Source organism: Pogoniulus pusillus, chromosome 28, assembly GCF_015220805.1.
Source record: "Pogoniulus pusillus isolate bPogPus1 chromosome 28, bPogPus1.pri, whole genome shotgun sequence".
Lineage (NCBI taxonomy): Eukaryota > Metazoa > Chordata > Aves > Piciformes > Lybiidae > Pogoniulus > Pogoniulus pusillus.
In genome coordinates, this window is record NC_087291.1 from 12,870,729 (window position 1) to 12,896,438 (window position 25,710).

The 25,710-nt window shown below is 42.4% G+C and overlaps 1 protein-coding gene across 8 annotated transcripts in view; it reads left to right on the forward strand.

Moving 5' to 3' along the window:
* DGKB (diacylglycerol kinase beta) overlaps window positions 1-25,710 on the forward strand; it is a 477,946-nt gene that overhangs the window by 57,986 nt on the left and 394,250 nt on the right. For 7 of the 8 annotated variants that reach the window (XM_064167184.1, XM_064167194.1, XM_064167193.1 and 4 more), the window contains one exon: window positions 11,203-11,313. The exons of the other annotated variant lie outside the window; for it this stretch is intronic. The gene's annotated coding sequence lies outside the window, so the exon portion shown is untranslated. The remainder of the gene's footprint in view (window positions 1-11,202; window positions 11,314-25,710) is intronic. 8 annotated transcript variants of the gene reach the window in all.

The window sequence follows — 25,710 nt, forward strand, 5'->3', positions numbered from 1 at the left end:
ATGCATTAGACAGAGGCAATGCTTTTTTTTTAACAGTTTAGACATGTTCTTTAAATAATAGTAATTTGAAGTACATGGAAATCTTCAGATGGAAGCTGTTTGTGATGGTTTGGGTTGTAACCACCACCCCACACACACACTTAAGAAAAATCACCCAGACTAGCCTCAGCAGCTGGAAATTAAAGAATGAGGCTTTATATTTACAGCTTAGCATAATAGACAAGCAGGTATTTACAATCTGTACAGCTATAGACAGAAATATGCAAGTTAAAAGTAATATAGAAACACAACAGCCCTCCCAGAAACCAGAGTCCCCAGAAGGACTCTCACCCTCCCTTCCACTTCCTTTACACACCTTTACCTCATCCCAGACTTTGCCTTACATTCAAGGTGAGTTTGGAGAATAAGCCAGGGGGTTAGGAAGCAGATGGATTAGTTACCCAGACAGCAGATTAGACAAGTGCATGCAGCCAGAGCCAAAGAGCAACTCTGTTATCTATAATTATATTCTTGTTCTTATACATCTCGGCAAGCCTACCAGTCAAGTAGACATCACTGTTGTTTCCTTTTCACATCCTATCATCTAATTCCTCTCAGTAAAATATCCCAGCTAGGCTCAAACTAGCACACTGTTACAAAAGCAGAATGCTAGTTTGTTTATTAAAGAGCGAAGCTTAACTGAATTTCTGAACTCTTCCTGGGAGCTTATTTTGGTTCATCTTATAAGGACAGATCCAACAAATGTACAAGGAAGAACCTGTCTGCAACAAATCACAACCTTAAAGCTAAATGGAGCACTTGGTTTAATTTGTAAAACAAAAGGATTTTCACAATTATATTTTCCTTTTAAAAGCTTCAAAGGAGTCCCTAACACTTTTCTTCCCCTTACATTTTCTAGGGTGAAAACAATAATAATTCTGAACTGCATCATACTGGCTACTGGTTTCCTTTTCTTAACTCTTCTTTTTGTCTTCCTGTTTCTATTCACCAAAGTTCTTGCAGCTATTCTTACTCTGAAATTTGATTTCAAAGAAACTGAGTAAGAAAGAATGAAGTGTTTGCAATGTAAGAGGGGTATTTGTCAGCAAGCCCGAGACACACTACAGTGCCCTTCAGTGTGACAGAAGCATTTCTCAGCACTGGGTGACGCAGCACAGATCTATCAATAGGAGTTCTGCTGGCAGCAAAATGAATTAAGCACGGCTTCACAAAAACCTGCCTCCTGGTATAATTCCCTCACACTTACTATGGTGAAAACTGCCATTAAAGAAAGTCAATTCCTCCTCCTGCTCCATAGTTGGAGTTTTCAAACCTTTTCTGTCTCTCTGCTTTCTCATGGGAATTGAGCTTGGTGGGAGGCATTAGAGAGTTTTTCCTCCCACCGATCACATACGTCATAAACTTCTAAAGAAGATAATAGGGTTTGGAATTCTCTGAAAATTTGGTGCAAAACAATATATGCAGTTCAGAGTTAAGGAAAAAATACATGTATATTTATGCATTACAGTACAAACCTCACTTTCTTGGGAAACCAGGCTAACAATGATTTCTGTTAGCATGATACTGTGCTAAAAACTCATCCATTCTAGAGTTTAGGCAGCAGTGCAGTGCTGACAGTGGACTGAGCTGTTGGCAAAAGGAATGTAGTGAGTAGGGGAAACAGCTTTAGTAAAAGATCCTAAGGTACATTATTCTGCTTGCAGGCAGCTGTAACTGCTCTTCCTCTACTGACAAATTGTCTGATGCTTTTAGGATATAAACTGATTCTGCTTTTTGGTTAGTATCATACTGCTCAGGTCCAGTGCAGGGTCCAGCTCAGGGGCTCTTTCAGTTCTGTAATACCTCTCTCAATTTTATTAGTGCTTTTTTGGAATTAACTTTCTGCAAGTAAAAATATTTCACTGCTGTTGGCAGCATTGGGGGTAGGGGAAGGAAATAAAAGCATTCAGCATGCAAGCAGCATTACACTGATAGAGCACAAAGGAAGGCTTCAATCCCCTCAGCTTGGTCTCTGTAGCTGCTTTCCAGCTTGTAACACTTCAACTAGATTAACAGTGTGCAGCCTTGTTGAGTGTACGTATGGAAGCAGCTCCTTGACTAAGCCCAGTGGAGGCAGAAAGGTGGCAGAAGCTCTTTGCTCTAATTTATTTTAAGGCTTTTGGAGTGTAACTGCAGTTAAGGAATGGCTTCTCATCCTTCTAAAATAAAGCAGGAACCTTTTTCAATTTTGTACAACCAGAAACAGGATATCAATGACTTTAGGAAGCTGAGCAAGTGCCTGGCAAATCTTCAGTGGGTGGCCAGGACTTCGAACCAGTACTCTGCCAGTGCTTCAGGAATGCAGGGGAAGACATGTAATCAGTATTTTGGACACGTCTTTAATAGGCTGTTGGAGCTGGAGAAATCTAGCTACTACAGTTAGAGAAGGGCAGAGATGAAAACAGTCAATGAAAACAAAGTGCATGATGACAGTGGAGAACAGGCATAAAGGGAAAAAGCTGACAGGAAACATTTGTAAGTTGTGCTGACATGGAGGAAAAGAGGATAGGAAGGGAGTAAAAACCCAGGCCCGTTCAGTTTCCTGTATCATTTTAATAAGCTTTCAGATCCTATAGCTTGTGAATAAAAGGGCTGCAAATGAGGTTTGCTATATCATGGCGGATTTTTTTTCTTGATTGCTATAACTAGCTTGCATAATGCAGTTATCTCTTTTATTAATTGCCCAGATTCACAATGTATTTTGCAGTAGAAGTAATAATTCCTCTAGTATGGCTTTAAATACTTATGTGCTTCATATGCTAATGAAAAAGCAAGGTGATCTGATGGCAAGACTCAGTCTGAGGTGTAAAGAGCAAAGACCTTGTGTTTTATTCTCTGTGGAATGATGAGTGGTTAACAAGTCCACAAAGCAACGTGGGTGTTTAAAGCCTACAGGTGTAATAACTAATTTGACTCCAAGGGTCTTTAGACAGAGGTTGTACTGAATGTTCTAATTACAATGTATAACACACACATACATGTACATCACAATAGAAGCAAAGAAGAATCAGCAGTCATTAACAGCTACAGATTTTTGTGTACTCAAAATAGAAACCATTTAAGTTCATATCCATTGACTTTGAAAGCCTAATAGTTTGGGGGTTTTTTTAGGGTATTCATGTTTTACAGAATAATTTCTTAATCTATTCAGGTGTTTATCTAGACTTTCTGGTTTCAGTTTTTAGTTAAGAAAACCTTCAGTATGTTCAGGTTTCTATAATCTGTTTCTTGCTGTGATTTTTTGAATGGTGTAGAAAATGTTCTGACTTCAGTCTTCTGAGATACTTTTTTCCCCTGCAGAGGGGCCTTGACAGGCTGGATGGGTGGGCAGAGGCTGAGAGAGCTGGGGTGGTTTAGCCTGGAGGAGGCTCAGGGATGACCTCATTGCTGTCGACAACTACCTGAAGGGAGGCTGTAGCCAGGTAGGGGTTGGCCTCTTCTCCCAGGCAACCAGCAACAGAACAAGGGGATACAGACTCAAGTTGTGCCGGGGGAGGTCTAGGCTGGATGTCAGGAGGAAATTGTTGGCAGAGAGAGTGATTGGCATTGGAATGGGCTGCCCAGGGAGGTGGTGGAGTCACTGTCCCTGGAAGTGTTCAAGAAAAGCCTGGATGAGGCACTTAGTGCCATGGTCTGGTTGACTGGACAAGGCTAGGTGATAGTTTGGACTGGATGATCTTGGAGGTAACTTCCAACCTGGTTAGTTCTATGATTCTATCTTCCTGCTTTCTACACCCCCTCAGAGATGCCTTCTATTGTTAACACAATTATACTGCTTTGAATGTAGTATTTGTTCAACAGAACATACAGAAGGGGTAGGTTTGGAAAAAAATATATAGTGTATATTTCTGAGGCATGTCAGCATCATGCTAATTTTTGTTGACTTCAGCTTTTGGTTTCAATATGCTACCAAAAATAACCAAGGGCTCTTTTCAGCCTCTAGGTGATTCAGTTCTCATAACAGAAATATTGAGCTGGCATTCCACTGGTTTTGTTTTCTTACCTGAGAATTCCAGCATAAGAAAATTTAGTAGGGATTGCCTCATCTCATTAGGAGATCTGAGCTAAGAGATAATTAGCTAAGAGCAAAGTAAAAGTGGCTACCTAAAATGAAGATTTCAAAATTAATATGAATGCTCATTACATTAGCAGGATTACCTAGCAGCTATCTCTGGTTTCATGCTAGTACACTAAGCGTGCTGGTTCAACAGTTCAAAACACCCTTAAGCTGTGGATATGCTGGAGGAAGCCTAATAACTACAGAGGGAAAGCAAGGACAAGTATGTCCTTTGGGGACTTTATCACTTCCTGAATATATCTATTTTTTTTCCCAAACCATGTAGTTATAATTATTATCTTAGAATAAATTCTCTTTCCAATTCAGTTTCTCTCAAAGGCTGCAACAGAACACAGCTGTTGTTAAAACTTCAGAAATGCTTTCTGCTTTTAATTTTACTCACAGAATTCTAGGGGTTGGAAGTGATCTCTAGAGATCAACGAATCCAGCGCCCCCACAACAGCAAGATTGTCTAGGACGGGCTGCACAGGAGCACATCCAAGCAGGTTTTGAGTTTTCAGAGAAAGAGACTCCACAACTTCTTTGGGCAAGCCTATTCCACTGCTCTGTCACTCTCTCTGTAAAGATGTCTCCTCGTTAAGGTGGAACCTCCTGTGTTCTAGCTTGTACCCACTGTTCCTTGTCCTATCACTAGGCACCACCAAAAAGACCCTGGCACCTTCATCCTGACGCCCACCCCTCAGACACTTATAGATATTGATGAGATCCCTTCTCAGGACCAAAGAGAACTAGTTCTCTCAGTCTTCCTTCACAGGAGAGATGTTGACGTCTCAAGTTATCCTCATAGCAGTCTGTCAGGCTGTCTCCAGCAGATCCTTGTCTCTCTTGAATTAAGGAGCCCAGACCTCAACACAGTGTTCCAGTTGTGGCCTCACCAGGGCAGAGTAGAGAGGCAGAAGAACATCCAGCACTGATAAGTATAAATTTGTCAGCCTACTCCAAGAGATTTGACAAAGTCACATCTTGCAGTGGTTTGATTACAGGCTGTGACTTGGTACACTAAGACACAGAAAGAAACATGCCAAGTAGTAACAAATTCAAGCAGCATTGACATATTAACGCTCTTTCAGCAGACAAGATACAGCATTGACATACCCTTTCCAACTACAGCTGTGTAAGGCAATATATATTATAGAAATTGGCAAAGTCCCAAGGAAAAAAAAAATCCTTCCCAATTTCTGAGAGAATTGCTGTTCTGTAGCAGATCAGCCAAATAATAGTCATATAAGCTACTTCATTAGGAAGCATTTTGGTTTAACTGCTCTCTCATTTACAATTAGAGATGTTAATTCAATGGCTAAAGGTCAGGAATTACTCATTGCTATCACTGTGTCTCAGAAGCCAGACCCAGGAAATGGTCATCAGCTCAAATCAGAAGTGTTAATATGCAATTAAAGGTCACAGTAACTTCTGCTGAATGAAATTAGCTGTGCTCCAGATGAACTTTTTCTGAAGGGATGGCTGCTTAGTTAAACTGAGTGTGACTTCACAGAAACATTCCTGTTAAGTCTCTTGTTTTTAGAGCAGCCAAATACATATTTTTGTACCAACTTAGGATAAAATACCTCTCTCATTGCTTGGATAAACAGGAACATAAGGAGGAAGACAGTGAGTAAATTTTCTTCTGTGGTGCTTAACGTTGAGCAGTTGAAGGAAGGTTAACTTTATACAGATTACTGTTATAATCATAGAATCAACCAGGTTGGAAGAGACCTCCAAGATTTTCCAGTCCAACCTATCACCCAGTCAGCTAGACCATGGCACTAAGTGCCTCATCCAGTCTTCTCTTGAACACCTCCAGGGATGGTGACTCCACCATCTCTCTGGGCAGCCCATGCCAATGCCAATCACTCTCTCTGTGAAGCACTTGCTCCTAACATCCAGCCTAGACCTCCCACAGCACAACTTGAGACTGTGTCCCCTTGTTTTGTTGCTGGTTGCCTGGGAGAAGAGACCAACCCCACCTGGCTACAGCCTCCCTTCAGGTAGTTGTAGACAGCAATGAGATCACCTTTGAGCCTCCTCTAGCATCATAGAATGGTTTTGGTTGGAAAAGGCCTGTAAGATCTTGGAGTCCAACTATCATCAAACTTGAGCAAGGCCTGGTGCTAACGCACGTCCCTTAGCACATCTCTGTGTCTCTTTAAACATCTCTGGGGACAGGGATTTAACCACCTCCCTTGGCAACCTGTTCCAGTCTTTGATAACCCTTCCAGTGAATTCTCACTTACTTGCAATCTATATCTCTCCTGGTGAAGCTTGAGGGCATTTCTTCGCATCCTGTCACTTGTTAGTAATAAGAGGCTCACGTTCATCTCATTAGTGTCTCCATTCAGGTAGGTGTAGAAAGTGAGGAGGTCTCTCAGCCTTCTTTTCTCCAGACTGAACAACCCCAGCTTCTTAAAACCTACCTTAAGCTGTAGCTTGTACATCTACTTCCTGATAATTTCATACTGATGTTCTGCCAATTACTTCTCTGTTAGTTCAACTCTGTGTTTTGCCTAGGCAATACCAGCGATGTTGAAAATGTACAGAATTGTCTTATCCTTGTACTGTGTCTGGGCTGAAATATGTGCATGGAGTTGGCTTAAGCCAATTACATTCTTTCAGACAGCTTCCCTACATTTGTTGTGACTGGTTTTGGGGGGGGGATGTGTCCTTGAAGGATTGTTTGGGTTTATTTTTTTTGTTTTCTTTTGGGATTTTTAAGTCTAAATTTATTCCACATCAGGTCTTAAGCCTGTTTTAGAATAATGTTGGCTGCAAATTCAAGGAAATGGGTTTTTTCTAATCTACTGACCAAGCTATTGGGTGATGCTGAAATTTTTGTCATTGTTGAATATTGTTTGTAAAATTAATGAGCAGAATGAAAGCCAGGCCATCTCTGAAAGAATTTTGATTCAACAAAGCTTTCCAGATTCAAAATCAACCTGGTAATTACCAAGATGAGTTTCCTGACTGCAGTGTAGAAAAGGGTGTGGTGGTGTTTCTCTTGATAGATTATATTTAAAAAATGCAGAGCACAGACACCTGTATCCCTGGGACAAATAGGACATCTTAGCTCTTCTGACTGAATTTATATAAGAAAATAAGAGACACCCTGATGACTCGCTGATATTTTGACACAGCCCAGACTTCTGCCTCTGCATCAGTGAGAATACCTGTAAAGACCCCCAAAGAGGAGCCACTTTAATCAGACCACTTGTATTATGCTTCCCCAGCTTTCGAATTGTCAGAAACATTATTTTTGCCCATGCTATTAGCAGACTAGAAGAAAACAAAAGCAAACTATCCTGTGAGATTATCAGGAGAGAGAGAAATCACAACCTAAATTTCTTTTCATGTGCCCATCAACAAAACCAGCTCTGAGAAGGGGAGGCTTAGATACCATTAAAATACGAATATCAGGCTTGAGTTTGTTAAATAAAATTCTGCAAGTGTAATAAGAATAATAAATCTCTGACATAGCTGAAGACACAGAAGTTAACCACAACACTAACAGAAAGGTAGACTTTAAGTTGGGTTTCAGTTGTGTTAGTGTGTACCTTGCAGTGAGCTGGAGGTGAAGCTGTCATGTGTGACACACTGAAGTGTAACTGAAAGAATGGAGTGATAAGTTAGATTGAGTGCTTCCAGCAGGGAAAGCAATCACTGCCGTGATTTGTGCATGTGTTAACACTTCAAGCTTTAACAAAACAGTAGGGAAACACCACAGACTTTCTCAAGTGTGCTGCATGCAAGTTTTCAGTAGGAAACACACACTTGGCTGTCAGGCTGCATGCCAGCAGATCCAGCTGAACAAAAGGATCCTGGCTTTCGGTTCTCTGCATAGAAGTCGATGCTTCAGGATAATATCTTGTCTTATGCTGCCTGTCAGTCATGTTTCTTTCCAGTTTCTCAAGCTCCCTCCACACTGCTGTTTTGTCAGCATGAGCTGTTGTCAGGATGATCTTTACACTCTGAGATGCCTGCCCTAAACTCTCATTTTATCTTATATGCTAAGTTTCTGGCAGTGTGTCCATTGATCCATGAAGGGAGGCAATGAAGCTGAGTGTGTCATCACCATTAAAGAACCATTGCTAGACTCGGAAACAATCTGTACTTGAACGTTACTTACTCAGATCTTCAATCTAGAAATGGTAGGGGTAGTGAGCACTCAAGACTGTACAGCATCAAAAACAACCAAAAAATGGTGAGACTGCAAGAAAACACAGTATTTCTCACTATTTTATTGCATATCTACAACTGAAACCCAACAAGCTTAGTCATGTAACATCTGAATTATCATTTAAGTTGAAACACAACTAAAAATATGTTAAGTTAGAATAATTTACTTGCTTCAGATGTAGGCATTGAGTTAAACCCAAACATTCAAAACAGGCTGCTAATCCTGTTACTAAATGGTAATATCAGCAATAGAAACACTGAAGTGAATGCATAAGACCACTTAAAATAGTCTGCCCTAAACCTATAGTTACTGCAAGCATTTGGGGATATCTTGGTGCAAGGGTCCAATGGATTTCTCTCTTTGCCTACAAATTTTTCTATCCTGCTATTTGCATTTCATGTTGTGTAATGGTAGTTTACCATCTGACTGGAGTACTCCCTATTGCTGTGTACAAAACCAGCAAAACTGAAGAGATGTTGCATTTGAGTACAAGTTATATGGTTGGTGTCAGAGACTACTGGAAGGTAACTTAGGGAATTGAAGGCACATGTGCATCTTCATTGATTTTCTTCCTCAAGCTCAGTGGAGAGGTTTATGTGTCTGTGGGGGGAGGGGAAAGAAATATTGAAATGAAAAACATGTAAGACTGCCACATTTATCATACAGCATTGTAGTTATAAATTCACTGCAGAAAACAGTTTGAAACAGGTTCTGCACACAACATAAAAGTAGTAGGTTGTTATCTGTGAAGTTTAAAGATGCTACATTCGTCCTGTAAGCATGGTTTGTTATAGCATGACATCTTGAGCAACTGCTGAGGGACACTGTTCATCACCTTTATCATCAATATCCATATATCCAATCCTACATATGTTTAAAAATAAGCTCATTTAACATTTAAAGCAGTCACAGAATGTTTTCACATCAGTACTGAGCCTTTGTCTTGCATTGTTCTGTGAAAGAACAGTGCCTTGTGTAGAGATAGATGAAGAATTCAGTGTCAGATGATTAAGAAGAGCAGCTGGTAGATGTTTGTCTCTCTGTTGGCCTTCTGGATGAGTAATCCTCTAATGTAGATATCAGTCATGAAGAACAACATTAAAAATAACTTAGAAAGCATTCCAGTGTTTATAATACAATATTTTGCAATTTAGGCATTAAAAAGCTGTTAAATAATAATGATTTTCCTTTAGGTTTACTTTATAAACAAATCAAGTGTGCTTTCTTCATTTTGAGTTTATGTACCATAGGCTGGAGTCTTTGCTCCCAGGTTGCATGGTTCAATCAGGAAGGCTGTTTTTGTACTTAAAGTATATGCTCACACTGATATAAATGCACCTGACAGTGCTCCAAGTACCAACTCAAAGGACTTATTTTTTTTATCTATTGCTCATGCTTTTTAATGCAGTTCTGGTCAAACTTTTCAAAGCCTGTAATACAATAATTTAAGGATGGTTACAAAATGCCTGAGGCAGTCAGACCTCACATTAACTGGTGCTGATAGTGAAGAGCTGGTCTTGACTATCATGTGGTGCAGTAATTGCATTGCAAAATAAGAGAAGCCTTTATGCTTGGCATGAAGTGTAGCAACCTAAGTACCACAACGCAGATCCTTCTGTGTATCTTTATTTAGGCACTTCCTGAGGAAAAGGCTGTGGTTTGACCATCTGAGAGTAGCTATTGATAAACATTGTTCCTTTGTGAACCAGCTCATCTTCTGAGCCCCAAATCTTTCTTTGCTTGTGAAGACTTTGGTTATGGGTATTTGGCGAGTCATGGATAGACTAACAATTTCTGTTAAATTTTGTCTTATTTGTAAGCCTGATCATTTGATTGCTTGCTACCTATTGATAAATCTATATTTAGGTATAGTAGCATTTCTTCCAGCTAAACAAAGTGTCTAGTCTGGAGAATAGGGGATCCTAGTTAACATGGATAATGAAGCAGTGGAGTCAGTTGCTTTGGCAGGTTACATGCACTGGCTTCAACCATAAACTAAATGTGGCTAGTGACAGGAAAAAGCTTACTTATCAAATTTAACCAACTTCTCCATGTTTCTTCTTATGCAACTATAGCTTTTATTTCAAGTATTTCTGATTACAAATACATGGAATGTTCAGGAGATGAGAGTGTGTTGGATTTGTTCTGATAAAGTGATACTGCCTCTTATTAAGAAATTGATATGTGCACTAGGCTAATTCCCACTTAAGGTGTTGAATAAACATGGGGGGGAAAAGGAGTGGTCTGTTTAGGACTGAAGTGTCAGTCGTTTGTGAGTGCTAGAATCAGAAAACTTTTTGTTAGAAGTCACACAATTTGAGAGAAATACTTGGAGCGAATGCCAAAGTTTCTCCCCTGTAGTCTTAAGTTTACTTCTGTTATCAACAGAGAATAACACAGTTAGGTCTACTTCCTATAGAGACATTTTACAGTCAGGTTGTTTGGAGGTTTTGTTTTCATGTTATCCCAGTTTCAAATTGTTTGGGTTTTGGTGTTGTGTTGGGGAGGGTTGTGTGGTTGGGTGGGGGGGGTTGTGGGTGGGGGGTTGTGTGTTTGGAGTTCGTTTTTTTCATGGTTCATTGTTTAGTTGTTGTTTGTTTGGCTTGGTTTCTTGTTTTGTTTTTCTCCACGATGTTGCTTACAGCCAGAAGAATTAGTACCATCATATTCAAATTAAGGAATAGGGCAAACAAAATAAATAGTCTAATGAGACTTGAAAAGAAAATCAATAGCAAATAGACTCAGGAATCAATGCTGATGTTTTCTCTAGATAAATGGCTGTGTTGATTGGCATGAAGTATATTGATGTCACTGTCACTATGACAACATTGTGACAAGAACTAGTCAAGGTAGCCTAGAGGCTACTTCATGAAAGGATCTGTCATATTTATTTTAATTCTTTCTTTTTTTTTTTAAGTGATGGAAATGAGAGCCTCTCCCCTGTCACAAGGTTTCATGTAAGGTTAGCTGCTACAGGCATCAGATCAAGGGAACCTTAAACAAGGGACAAACTAGCTTTTCAAGACAGGTAAGAACAACATATTATTCAGCTACAATATGATGTTTACTTTTGAACTAGTTAATGCAAGGAGCAAACAACTGCATTCTCTGAAACACAAATATTTATATACTGAAAATGAATGTTGTGATATATTTCTCAGTAGCATGGCAGGATTTTATATTCGAGGAAGTAGGAGACTTTTGAAAGTGGGGATGGTTGTAATTCAGCTGACAAAAGGATGGGGTATTTCTCTCGGTGGTGTTTCTGCCCTTGTTGTTTGAAATAGCATCTCCATGTGGAATATATTCATGGTTCTGTTAGTTCAGTTAAGCCATAGAATCTAGCTACCACACCTTGCTAAATTTTTTTAGACCATGATTTCTAGTGTGTCAAAGCTTCCAGTGTTTATATTTTGTCATGTCAGAGGAACTACATTGATGTTGGCAGACTAACTTGTGAAATACCACAATATTAAGAAAAGCTATACTTTCTGTACATGCATATAACTTTTTCATCTCTGTTTACCAACTAGAGTACTTAATGATAATAATAGTAATAGAAGTACCAACATGGTGTCAGCATGGAAATACTCCTAAGTAAACTTTTCCTACAAAGTCTCAACCAGATTGAAAAACTCTCGTGAGGAATCCATTACATGTATGCTTTGGTGTGTTCAAACCGTGCAGGGCTAAGTGAGCAGTTCTACTAGTCTGTCTTGGTCTTCATTTCAGTTAAAATCAATTTAACTGGTCTTGATTTCTAAACATGCCCAAGCATATTTATCTTGAAATCATCATTAATTCAGATGAGAATTTTAGTCCTTTATCAAAGAGTTTTAAAACATTAACAGGAAGTATGATGACTTTATAACTCTGACATTGTTCCTTCAATGGGTTGGACTTGATGATCTTTGAGGTCTCTTCCAACCTTGGTGATACTGTGATACATTGGTCCATTCTTCAGGCTAAGAGCTGGGGTGGTTCAGTCTGGAGAAGGTTCCAAGGAGACCTTATTATGGCCTTCCAGTATCTTAAGAGGACCTACAAGAAAGCTGGTGAGGGACTTGTTAGGGTGTTGGGTAGTGATGGGACTAGAGGGAATGGATCCAAGCTAGAGGAGAGTAGACTTAGATTAGACATTAGGAAGAAGTTGGGAAGGTTTTGAAATACTGGCATTTTAATTTAAGTGAAACTTTGTGAAGCCAGTGAAGCTTTAAAAATTCAGTGTGATTCTAATATGGTAATAACAAGTTCATGACCACCAGAAAGAGAACAGAGCATGGAGCATAGAATGGCTTAGGTTGGAAGGGACATCAAAGCTCATCCAGTTCCAACCCCCCACCATAGGCAGGGACACCTCCCACTAGAACAGGTTGCTCAAGGCATCATCCAATCTGGCCTTGAACACATCCAGTGAGGGAGCATCCACAACCTTCCTGGGCAACGTGTTCCAGTAAAGAACTCACTATAAAGTTCTTCCTAACATCTAGTTTAAACCCATTAGCACTTGTCCTGTCATTACAAGAGCATGTATTTACAGTCCATCCCCAGCCTTCCTGGTAGGCTTGAGAAAGGTGACTGATCATGAAAATTTGAGCCAAGTGTTTAATACTCTGGTGTGAAAGAGAAGGTTATTATTTTGAAGAGGATGGTGCTCAAATGCTTCCTACAATATGAGGCAGAAGAATGCATTGACAGACAAAGTTAGGACCAAAAAAATGGTAGAAATGTAGATGCTTCCATCTGAAATTTTTCCTCAACAGTAAGTTGCTGTGAGACTCAACATTTTTAAAAGCTTTAGGTCTGGATTGGATGTTTTCTGAATCGTGGTGAGAGATGTAAGACACTGTGATTCTGAAATAATTGTGTAACAGTGGTACCACTTTAATAGGAGTTTGTACCTGCTGTGTGTATTCTAAGTGGTAGTTGGTGTTTCTCTCACAATAGATGACCTACTACTTTGAGGGGGTTTTGTTTCATAAAATTAATAGAAGGAATAACACTCTTGCTTGAGTTAAGTTTTATTTTGGATCCTATATTGATCAAATAACCACATGAGATGAATGAAATTAATCTCCATAAACTCCTTCAATTCATGGGGAATGAAACACATGCAACATCCTCCTTCACAGCTGGTTTTGGAATACTTTGAGGTGTTTCTGCCTGACAGCATGTATAGTTAGCATCTTGACAGCTTGAATCATGAAGCAGGAAAGAATTAAAGTAATCAAAACTTGAGTGAAGGGGGGAAAGTAGTGTTTATGATAGGCACCACTGTCGGATCCAGTTGGCTGTTTTCCCTCATAGGTTTTGCGCTGACATTCATTACATGACGGTAAAATATGTAGATTAATGTATGCAGCCTGGATTTTGCATGGTGTTCAGTGAGTAAATTTTGCTGATGCTCTAGGCTTGCTGTATAGAAGTTTAACCAGTATTTAAAGATAATGTTAAATGTCCAGAAGTACAAAAGACTTTAAAAAAAAAAAAAAACAAAGCCACAGAAAAACAAAATCTAAGGAAGAATAGGTATATTTACAGTGATATTTAGTGCATTTGGCTCTTGCAAAAGAACAGAAAATGCTCTGCCTGTCCACCTACATCTCTCATATTGCATTTTTGATCACACTGTGATCAACTTCAAACTGAGGGGAAAAGCAGAGCTTTTGCACAGAATATGGTGGTGATGACATGGTGGGCTGAGATTACCTGGAACCAGGATGGTTTTCAGAGTCAACCTTTCTTAGGTCTTCTACTTAGTAGGACACTTAGTTCTCTTACTGGTAGACTACTGTGAAAAGATTGAAGAGTTAAACTCTCATTTTCTGTTTCCTTAGTGGAGTGTTGTAAAGTTTGAAGTAACTTAACTGATGCCAGATCATGCTTGGTACATCTCTAAGGCGTTTAAGTACATAGTGTTTAGATACTAACCAGAAATGGAGGTAATGAGCTCAGAAAAGACGGTACCATGACTTGAGCTGCTAGAGGATATAACACTCCACTTCTAACAAGAACTTCAGATCTGTCACATAGATGTTGAAGTACTGGAATGTGTCCAGAGAAGGGTGATGAAGCTGGTGGGGGGCCTGGGACACAGCCCTGTGAGGAGAGGCTGAGGGAGCTAGGGGTGTGCAGCCTGGAGAAGAGGAGGCTCAGGGGTGACCTCATTGCTGTCTACAACTACCTGAAGAGAGGTTGTAGTCAGGTGAAGGTTGGTATCTTCTCCCAGGTGATCAGTGACAGAAGAGGAGGACACAGTCTCAAGTTGTGGCAGGGGAAGTATAGGCTGGATGTTAGAAGGAAGTTCTTCCCAGAGAGGGTGATTGGCATTGGAATGGGCTGTCCAGGGAGGTGGTGGAGTTGCCGTCCCTGGAGGTGTTGAAGCAAAGCCTGGATGAGGCACTTAGTGCCATGGTGTAGTTGATGGGATAGGGTTGAGTGATAGGTTGGAGTGGATGATCTTGGAAGTTTCTTACAACCTGGTTGATTCTATGAATATATTTGTTTGGAGAGAAATTCTGTAAATCTGAAAAGAAGAGGAGGTGGTGAAGGAAGAACAACTATGGAACATTAGGTACATTTAGGTATAACTGCAAAGGTTTTATCCTTCATCAAAGGCATAGAGGTAATGGTATCTTATAACAGATAATTAAAAATATTATCTAAAAAATGTTCTCAGTGTATTCTGTAAAAAAATCCAGAAACTTAGACTAAAAATTCTTCTCAAAACTAGAGAGGTTGCAGGAAAATTGTACTAGAAGAGAATCAGTTTCTAGAAATGCTGTTGTTGAAGAATTGGAACAGGTTTTATATTCTTATAGCACACAGGGACACAGCTCAGCAGTTATTGATATATTAATTTGTTGATTAATACCCCCTTAGTTTAAAAGTTGGGGTTTCTTTTCACAAACAAGGTGAAAAGAAGGAACAAATACAAAACAGTATTGTCCACTACTGGCTTCAACACGCCAATTCTTTCATTGAACCGAAAGAGCTACCAAAGACACTCTGAAATGAGATTCAACAGTCATTGTTATGTGGTACTGTTCCACATTTCTCCAAATATTGATGAGAGAAAGTTAAAGGACTCTGAGTGTAAATACTGTGTGTTAGCCACAGTCCTCTTGTTCTGCTCCTAGGCTTTATCTGGAGTATAAACTGCTAGAATAAATGAGCAGACTATTCTAGTTCCTCAAATATGACTTTAAGCTCTTGCTAGTTAGCAATTAATAGTTTGCTTTGAATGTGCCTATGACATTTATGTGTACATATTCCATATAAACAAGAATTCACTGTTTCTGGCATGCAGTAGAGCCTGGATGTGCCCAGCATTAAACAGGCATTGTAAAGTTGAAAGTGGTGTTGTCCTTTCAGCTGTAACTAGGCTGTTGGTTAGGAAAATGAAAGCTTGAGTACTCTCGTAAAAGTATAAAGAATTTAAAACATCTGATTTCAGTGTGGTGAAGCAGCTATTCCTCCAGCTGTAAATTTTGGTGTTGTGCATAATCCTCTAAACCAAAAGAAATATTCCCTGTGAAAAAATGTGAAGTATTCAAAAAATTAGCCACTGGAAGTGGGGAAAAAAAACAATTATAACCTCAGTAAATCTTGCGAGAAAGTAAATGCTCAGGTGATTCTTCTTTTTGTTGTTGGAACTCAAGTTGGTGCTTAAAATAATTTGGCAGTCTATAGCAGCTACAAGCCATTGTAAGCATGGGCAGAGTCAGACAAAGGGATTTTTTCAAAAGTCGTGGGTCAAAAATAAAATAAAAGGTACTCTGGCTCACTTTTTATGGTAACTCAGATATTTCAGATCAGGGAAGAGAGCTGCTACTCTCCGAGTCACAGCTGCTTGCTGGTCAAGTTTATTCTGTCTCTTCACAAAAGATGACCTCCACATACAGAGAGACATTTCAAAAGGTGGACTTGTACCAGGCAGCATCTGGTATTTATAGAGCAGAAAGGAGGATAAAGTTGACTCTTCCCAGAACTTTGGCAGCAGTACAGAGATCAGCACAGTGAGCACAGGCTATTTAGTTGTGCTCTGTGGTGTCAGTGCCACTGGCAGTGGTAAATTAGACTTGTGAACACTGATTGCAAGGAGGAAGCGTTGCTCATGGGGAACAGAAGTCAGGAGGTCTTCCTCCAGAGAAAAGTTGCTACTCTTACTGCATTTATGAAGAAATACTCAAAACACGTGCAGCATTATGTTTTCTTTAGTTTATTTCCTTCAACTGCCTCTTGCTTCTGTGGACATTGGGAATTTTTTGTGTTCACAGCAAGAGTGGTCAGGCATTGGAATGGGCTGCCCAGGGAAGTTGAGTCACCAACCCAGGATGTATTTAAAAGTCTTTTGGATGTGGTGCTTGGGGATATGGTTTAGTGTGAACCTTGTAGAGTAGGGATATGGGTTGGACTTCATGATCCTGAGGGTCTTTTCGAACTGGAATGTTTCTGTGACATCGAGAAGCAGTAGCTCCCCACAACACCTTGCTATATTGTACAAGAGCTTTAATCTTTCTGATGATCTATAGTATTTGTACTTGATGCTAACTTGTGTCCCTGAGAAATACTGAAGGTTAAAATAGGAGAGGCAGAAGAGATTGGAAAGCAATGAGAACAGCTCAAAGGACATGAGCAGAATATCATAGAACCTTGGGTTTAATGTTGGCTGGTGCTCTGTCTTAGGCTAGATTCTCCCAGCAAGAACTGTATATTGTTATATCAGAGGTACACTTGCCAAAGAAAAAGTTGAATCTTAGGTTCTAAATAATAAATAGAGCAAGTTACATAGTGAGCTATGATTAAAATTATCAAGACATAAAACTGCTTCAGTCAAAATGAGCAAATAAGACCTTCATACAATAGAAAAGTCAATTTATGATGGTTCCTGTCACTGGAGTTGCTTTGCAGTTGACAGGTCTGAGAGATGTCATATTCTGTCTGAAACCTTGTCAGAAAAAAACACTGAAATGAAGGAAAACATTTTCAATGGAATGCTAATGTTTTCTTGGCCTATGTGAGCCTTGCAGAATTACAGAATGTTAGGGATTGGGAGGGGCTCTGATTGCTTAAAATTCCTGAAGTAGCATGGCAATTAGTTCTTCACTTTCCAGAAGCATTCACACCTTCAACTACCTATTTCTCTCCTCTTTATCAAACTGACACATGCTTTTAAGAAGGTAGATAGGCTGTTCTCTTTAAAAGGAGATTTAAATCTGAGGTTGACATCGACCACATGAAGTTTGTGGTTGACAGCATCAGAAGCATATCCAAAGACATATTAGAAAGCTTCAAAGCTGCTTCTGCCTTTGTATCAGCTCTCTGGTTATTCTGAAAAGTATATCTTGGTTTTCTTTCTTTTTTAAAATGAACATTAAATAAATTACTCTGATAATTCAAAGAAGAATTCTTTCGGTATTTCAAAGGAATATTATTTCCTAGTTAACTGCTTTTACTCTCATAACTGTCTTTTTTTAGACCAAGAAAAAAAATAACACAGAAATGGTTGAATGCAAGCTAACAGGTTATAAACTAAATCAAAGAAACTTAATGTTCTCAGTCCGGAAGAACTTCTGTTGTGGTACTTAATTGCTCCACCTTTCAAAAGCTAAGATCTTGAGAACTAGAAATTCTCAACACATTTATTTGCCCTCATGTTAGAAAAATATTTTTCTTTTAGTATTATGCAAGCTCTTCCCCTCTGCTCTTTTCATGCTGCATCAACCATTTCCCCCTCAGCATTACAGCATATGTAGAGAAAAACAATATCAGCTAAGGAAGGAACAAAAATAAGTTACGTTCCAATATTTAACATATACTGGATATACAAATATCTGGTATATAATATCCAAATAGCCAAAATTTATTATATCAAATAACTTTGGCTGTTGCAGAAATCTGTTTAGCTTGCCACGGGAACATGGTCAAGGCCCCACGGATCCATGTGATCATGGCGATGCCACATGGACTCCAGACGATTCCATGTGAATTATATCAGAGACATTTACTGATCATTTTGGCTCTCAATATATATTCTCAGGGCACAAAGCACATGCCTACACATTAGCATAGTCAAGGACAAGCCACTCCATCAGCATAAACCACACCTTGCTTTCCTCATTAATGAGGTATCCATTATCTATCCCTTCTGATAGAAGTTAGTCAGATGCTTGTGGGACCCAAGGTCAGCATCCACCTGTTATTATCCTTCTTCACTTTGCATTCCCACATTTGGCTGCAATCATTTGGGAAATTTCTGCACTTCCAGGTTGTGACATAGCTACACAGAAATTATTATTTGTTAAATACCAGGGAGGTCAAGAACTTGACAAGGTGAAAAATGAAAGCAAATTTTGTCCTTAAGCATACAATCAGTTGTTGAGCGTAATTATAGATATCCCAGAGCAATTACAGGTATCTCATTTTTTACTCCGTGGCTACCTTGATCAGATTCCTTCCTGTCAGTAGAGAGGTTTTTAACTGAGGAGATCATGTACAATATGGCTGAGCTGTGTCAAATGAAAAGTAAACGGAATTCTCATTTCCATTTCTCAGTTCAAACTCTTGCGCTAACAAAGAATTGTCAGAGTTTGTCATTACGTGGTATAGATCTGACATGCAGATTCTATTTCAAGACAAAGTGGAGAAGGCTCCAGTGAGTTGTCTTTCATGTAGGAATTTGGGATTAATTGGTTTTCCAATCTTTATTTTGACAGTTAGTCTTACCCTGCATTACAGCAGTGCTTGCAGAAAAAGCTTGCTGTGGGTTTTGTACTTGCTGGAATGTGTGCATAAGCACTCTGGGTGTATTTTTAGATCAAAGTAAAGGATGTGTTTATAATCTAACTTTGTTGTCATTTTAATTAATGATAATGGATTATAGAAAGGGATTTTAGTGCATTTGTCCCCTCTGATATCCCTTTCTATTAGAGGAAAAAAAAAAGACAGAAGTGCCTTTAAAATAATTGCATAGTGTCTGAGTCATCAAATTAATCTTGACACATAGGTGTTTGCCACTACTGTAAAGACATTGTTTGATTACAGCTAGTCATCTCGAATTCATGGAAAAATAAACCAGTACCCTTTCTCATCTTATGTTAATAACTACTTAAGGTTCTGTCCTGGAGTCCTGTACCCCTAAATTCCTCTCCTGCCCGGACTTCGGGGGGGAAGGGGAAAAGCCGCCTGGTTTCCCCCCCCCTCGCCTGCCCTGCAGCCGAGAAGGGGGCGGGGACTGCCCCGTGAGTTCCCGCGCTGGAGCCGGGCTGGGATTGGCCGTGCGCTTTCGCGCCTAAAGTGTGGTAACTCTGCCCTTTGTCTAGCGAAGGGTATAAATATTGGGGGTCTTCCCGCCTTTGGGGTTCCCGCTTTGGATTTTGCGTGTGCCTGGACGAGTTCGCTCACTCTCCTGTGCCTGCACTGCAGAGAGACCAAAGGACTTGCCTTGGTGTTAGGCACACCTTTGTCTGCCTAACGACCCTTAACGACTCTTAACGACTCCTGTAGCCGCTGGAGGAGGAAGACCGACTGCACGAGCCAGCCTGAGTGAGTTATTTGGCTTAGCTTAATTTAGTAAGAAACCGCTATTAATTAATAGCAGACTCCTTTTCCAAAAACTGACTTCCAAATATATATAGTCAGATTATTAATGGTATCCTCGTAGAATTCTCATGCAACTGAACCTGTTTATCAAACGAAATTAATCTTTGCATATATAGTTGTGGGGGCGGGTTTTGTAAAAATAAAAAATATCTATTTTTGATAAATTCTCGACTCGGCCACGAATTATTTCTGCCCTCCGCAACATTATGGCGCAGTGTATGCTGGGTAGTTCAATCATAGAATTTCTACAAGAAAAGGGATGCCTAATCACAGGTCTTGATTTAATTTGGGCTCAGAAAAATTGTAAAAATCCGGAGAAAATCCTGGAGAAATTAGCTGAGCGCTCAGACCCTGTGATTTCTGAGTCTCCAACGGAGCATTTCTCTGTTGTTCTGGGGTCAGTCGTGACCCAGACTCTGGCCGAATTTGAAAATTATGAAAAAAGAATTCAGGCCTTGGAAAAGGATTTATTAGCCGAAAAAGCTAAATGCCAAAGTATCTGGGAAAGCATGCTGGCGCAGACAAAGAGCCTGACCGCGGCACTGACTGCCCAGATGAAAGAAAGGCTTGTAACGCCTGCAGACACCACCTCTTCGGTCTCCGTGTCTGAATTTGAATGGAGTGATTCGCGGGAATCAGGGAGAAAGGCAGAGAATGCCCCGAGGGGCTCTTTGGGGGAGAGGAGTTCCCCGAAACCAGGCACAAAAGACTCTGCCAGAGACTCAGAGAATTCCTCTGCACATGCCTCTGCGCGGCAGAAAGCCTCAAAGCCACGCAGAAAGCGCAGGTCCCGACCGGACTCCCCCGTAGACAGCGGTGAAGAGAGCTCCGGTGAGGAGGGCGCCGCGGTGCACAAGCACGTGTTGCCTGTGATCAGGACTGAGTCCGTGAAGGGCAGGAAAGGCGGTGCAGGGACCACCGTGATCAAAAAACAGTTTACAGATGCACAGCTCAGTGACTTACAAGTCAAATATGCGAGAGATCCTGGGGACTCAGTCGCTGACTATGTGTATCGAGTGTCCCGAGCCGGTGGGGACCGGGTCCTTCTAGACTCGCAGGAAGCTGCTGGAGACTGGGGGGACGATGTGTTCCTGACACGTGAACCCGAGGGGACACACAGCCTCACCGCTCGGATAGCCTACTGGGCAAGCAGTGTCCGCCCAGCCTACCGGGGGGAGCCGACGGAACTAAAGGTCACCAGCTCCTCTGAGCTCATCACTGCTCTCCGCAGACTTGCCTGTGTCCAGGCTATCTATGATAAGGGACATTATGATTGCCCATTTTATGCCCCTGTGGACCCGGAGAGACTGCACCCTATTATGAAGGGTTTGCCAGCAACTCTGCAAATCCAACTAATGAAGAATGTTGAGAAAATTGAACGTGTGCTTGGAGAAAATGCAGAGAACGATGGTGCTAAAGAGCACGTAATGACTTGGGCTGAACTGTTAACTGACTTGAATGCCCACGGGCTGCAGTTTGGGTTTGGGTCTCCTGAAGGAAAAGGGGCTGGGGAGAGACAGTCTCGTGCTTCTCCCCCAGAAAATCCCAGGACTCTGCGCAGGCAGGTCCGGCCAGTGCAGGACTGCCCCCCCAGGGGGACCGGTCCTTCAGGCTTCTCCCCGAGGGAAAGGGGCAGAGACCAACAGAGTGACTGGAGACCCAGAGAAAAGAACAGCTGGTATAGACAAGCCCTGACTTTAGGGGTACCAAAGACTGTTTTAAGGCAGCTGGCAGACTGGCAGCTGAAGGATCTAGTGCGGTGCCTTCAGAAATCGGCTGCAAAATCCAGAGGCAGCCGTGAGAAACCCAGGGCCAGCGACAGCGGCTCGCCCAGCGGTGGCTCCGGGAGCGGCACGCCCAGACGCGGCAGCCCCCCCGCGACTGTTTCAGCTGCTTCTCCGGGTAGGAAGGTTAACTCTTCCTTGCCTTCCCGGCAGGAGTCAAAAAACTAAATGAGGCGGTGACTGCGTCAGGCCTCTGTCACCGCTTTGTAAACATCTGTCAATGGTCTGACAACGATGAGCCCTTTATCCTAATCCCCACTGGACCCGGTAGAACGGCCGTAAAATTCCTAATTGACACAGGTGCTCAAATTAGTGTTTTAAACTTAGAATTGGCAAAGAGCCTGGGGATATATCCATCCCGTAAAAGGATAAGAATACAAGGTGTTACAGGGGCACCTGATAGCTGCTACCTAGCTAAAACAAGGGTGTGGCTCCCAGGGGACAAACGCAGCACCTTGGTGGAAGTTGCCTTAAGCCCCTACCCGGGGAATATATTGGGTTTTGATGTGCTGGCTGGCAAGAGGTGGCATCTTCCAAACGGCTCTCTTTGGAGCTTCGGTGCCTACGGGGTGGAGTCAAGGAAGGTGAGAACAGCCCATGTAAACACCTTGCAGTTGGCTCCAGCGTTACCTCAAGCTGGCATCACCTATGCATCTCAATATCCCTTACCTGCAACAGCCAGGCAAGGCATCTCTGAGGTGATTGCCGACTTGGAGAGGAGACAGATAATCTGTAGGACTCACTCTCCATATAATTCCCCGGTCTGGCCCGTTAAAAAACCGGATGGGCGCTGGAGACTAACAATAGATTATAGGAAGCTGAATGCTAATACTCCTCCCCTCGCAGCAGCAGTGCCTAGCCTAACCTCAGTGGTCACAGCCATTCAGGCTGCATCCCACTCGTGGATGGCTGCCCTGGACATCCGGGATATGTTTTTCATGATTCCCCTGAGAGAGGAGGATAAGCCTCAGTTTGCTTTTACCTGGCAGGGGATTCAGTACACCTTTAACCGTTTACCCCAGGGGTACAAGCACTCTCCTACCATTGCCCACAATGCACTGGCAGTGCTTCTGGACACTATCAAGGTCCCAGAAGGCATTGTCATTTATCAATATATAGATGACATATTAGTGGGTGGGGACAACAAAGACCAGGTGGGCTCCGTAGCAAAAGCCATCTGGGAACTGCTGACCCAGAATGGGTTAGACATCCCCTCTGCCAAGTGCCAAGGCCCAGGACAGGAAATCAAATTCCTTGGGGCCTGGTGGATAGCAGGAGCAGTGGCAGTGCCTGCTGACACCCTGGAGGAAATTGAAAAGGGCCAAATCCCCGGGAACAAAAAGGAACTGCAGAAGTTATTGGGAACCCTTGGATATTGGAGGAAGCATATTCCCGGCTTCTCGGTGATTGCCAGGCCACTGTATGATCTGCTGAAAAAGCACAAGGCCTGGGATTGGACAGCAAAACACGGTGAGAGCCTTAAAACCCTTAAGGACGAGTTAAAGGCCTACCAGAAACTGGGCCCACTACACCCACAGGATCCCTTAAGGGCAGAATGGGGCTTCTCTGAACACGCTTCCTATTGTGGAATCTATCAGAAGGGACCTAAAGGCCCCACTAGAGCCCTGTTGTTTTCCTCTACAGCGTTCAAGGACACTGAGAGGAGGTATTCTGAATGGGAAAAGGGGCTCCTTTCCCTTACAAGGGCTGTTAAGGAGGCAGAGAAGCTTCGCACCACACAGGATATTGTGGTGCAAGGACCTTTCCTCCTGCTTAAACCAATTCTCAAGGGATCCCCTCCACCAGAGGGGATAGCCCAAAAATCCACTGTAAGGAAGTGGTATGCCTACTTAGAGGGAATTGCCCAGCTCATGCCTCTAAGAGAGGGCCCGGCCAAGGTGTCCAAACTCCAGCAACCAGTAAATCCAGATACAACTTTACTGGGACAGCCCTATAAGCCATCTCCAATAGATGTAGCTCCAGAGATAACCACAGACTCTGACACTGAGGGAGTGTGGTTCACCGATGCCTCTTCCCAGAGAGTGGGCTCACAGTGGCACTACAAAGCAGCAGCTTTAGAAATCAGTACAGGCAGGACTGTTACTGAGGAGGGTGAAGGCAGTGCTCAAGTGGGTGAACTGCGGGCCCTCATGTTAGCTGTAGAAAATGGTGCCAAAGCCATCTACACAGACTCCTATGCCACCTTTAAGGGAGCTACGGAGTGGATTTGCCAATGGGAGGCAAATCAATGGGAGATTGGCAGCACCAAGGTCTGGAGAGCTGGAGATTGGCAGAGACTGCTGGAGATAGGCCGGTCGAGACCCATCAAGGTGGGGTGGGTCAAAGGGCACTCTAAGAAGGAAACCCCTGCTGCAAAATGGAATCAGCAGGCTGACTACCTGGCACGTATCCATGTAGTGGGCAGTGGGGAAAAGGATTGGGAGAGATTAGCTGAATGGTTGCACCTTAAAAGGGGACATTCAGGCAAAGCTGATCTCTACTATGAGTGCAGGTCTCGGGGATGGCCAGTCTCACTCTCAACATGTGAGACCATTGTTTCAGCCTGTCCACAATGCCAGATAAGGCTGAAGGCCAACCACCCAAACCTTGCACCAGCCCAGCATATCCGCCAGGACAAAAGTCTCTGGAACACCTGGCAGGTGGATTATGTGGGACCCCTCAAACCATCGCATGGAAAAAAATACATACTGGTTGGCGTAGAAGTGGTCTCTGGTCTAACCATGGCCACTGCCACCAGTGCAGCCTCGGGAGCTCAAACCGTTGAGACTCTCAAACACTGGTTCGGCATCTTGCCAATGCCTGAGTGCATCCAGAGCGACAATGGATCGCACTTCACTGCAACCTCAGTGCAAGACTGGGCACGTAGTGAAGGGGTGAAATGGGTGTTTCATACCCCATATTACCCCCAGGCAAATGGCATTGTCGAGAGGGCAAATGGCCTGATAAAAAGACATGCAAATGTGTCTAAGGGTGGCTGGGACTCGCGTTTGGCCCAAGCAGTCTTTACAGTCAATAATCGTTGGGGAAGCTATGGAAGCCCCAAGGTTAAGGCCTTCTGCCCAGCTGAGCCTGTAGTGGACAGTGACCTTGTGCCAGGGGGAATTAAGGATAAATCCTTGTCCCAGATGCAAGTGGGCCAACCTGTGCTTGTCAGGCTACCCTCTATAGGGGTGGTGCCAATGACACTGGGTAAACCCAGAGGCTTATATGCCTGGGAAGCCCTAGATGCAAATGGAAAAGGCCACCGGATCAGTGCACGGTGGATCGTCCCCAATTATTAATTGTCAAGCCTGGCCTTTATAGGCCGAGGCAGATTTTGTCTCCTTACAGGTTAAGGTCGAGGCAGAGGACCAGTTCCTGACCACCTGACCAGCACCTGGGAAAGGGAGAACCAGCTACACAAGGGATGGAGTCATATCACCGGGGTGGCCAGTGGATGATGGCATCAGGACCCACGGACTGTGACCTCCAGCCATGGACTCAGAGCATCCAAGGCTCTGCCATGAACTTGGTTGCTCTACCAGGAACAGAGCAATCTTCAAATTGACTGTGTAGCTTTATTTAATACTGTTTGGGCTATTGTTAAGCCTTGTTAAGTATTGTTAAATATTGTTGGGGCGATTAATATATTACCTATTGTTAATGTTGGAAAAGGCTAAGCCATATATATATATTAATAGGTTCCTAAATTGAAGGGGGATCACCTCTCACTCAAGTTCTAGACAAAGATGCTCATTACCACCGGGGTGGGATGTCCTGGAGTCCTGTACCCCTAAATTCCTCTCCTGCCCGGACTTCGGGGGGGAAGGGGAAAAGCCGCCTGGTTTCCCCCCCCCTCGCCTGCCCTGCAGCCGAGAAGGGGGCGGGGACTGCCCCGTGAGTTCCCGCGCTGGAGCCAGGCTGGGATTGGCCGTGCGCTTTCGCGCCTAAAGTGTGGTAACTCTGCCCTTTGTCTAGCGAAGGGTATAAATATTGGGGGTCTTCCCGCCTTTGGGGTTCCCGCTTTGGATTTTGCG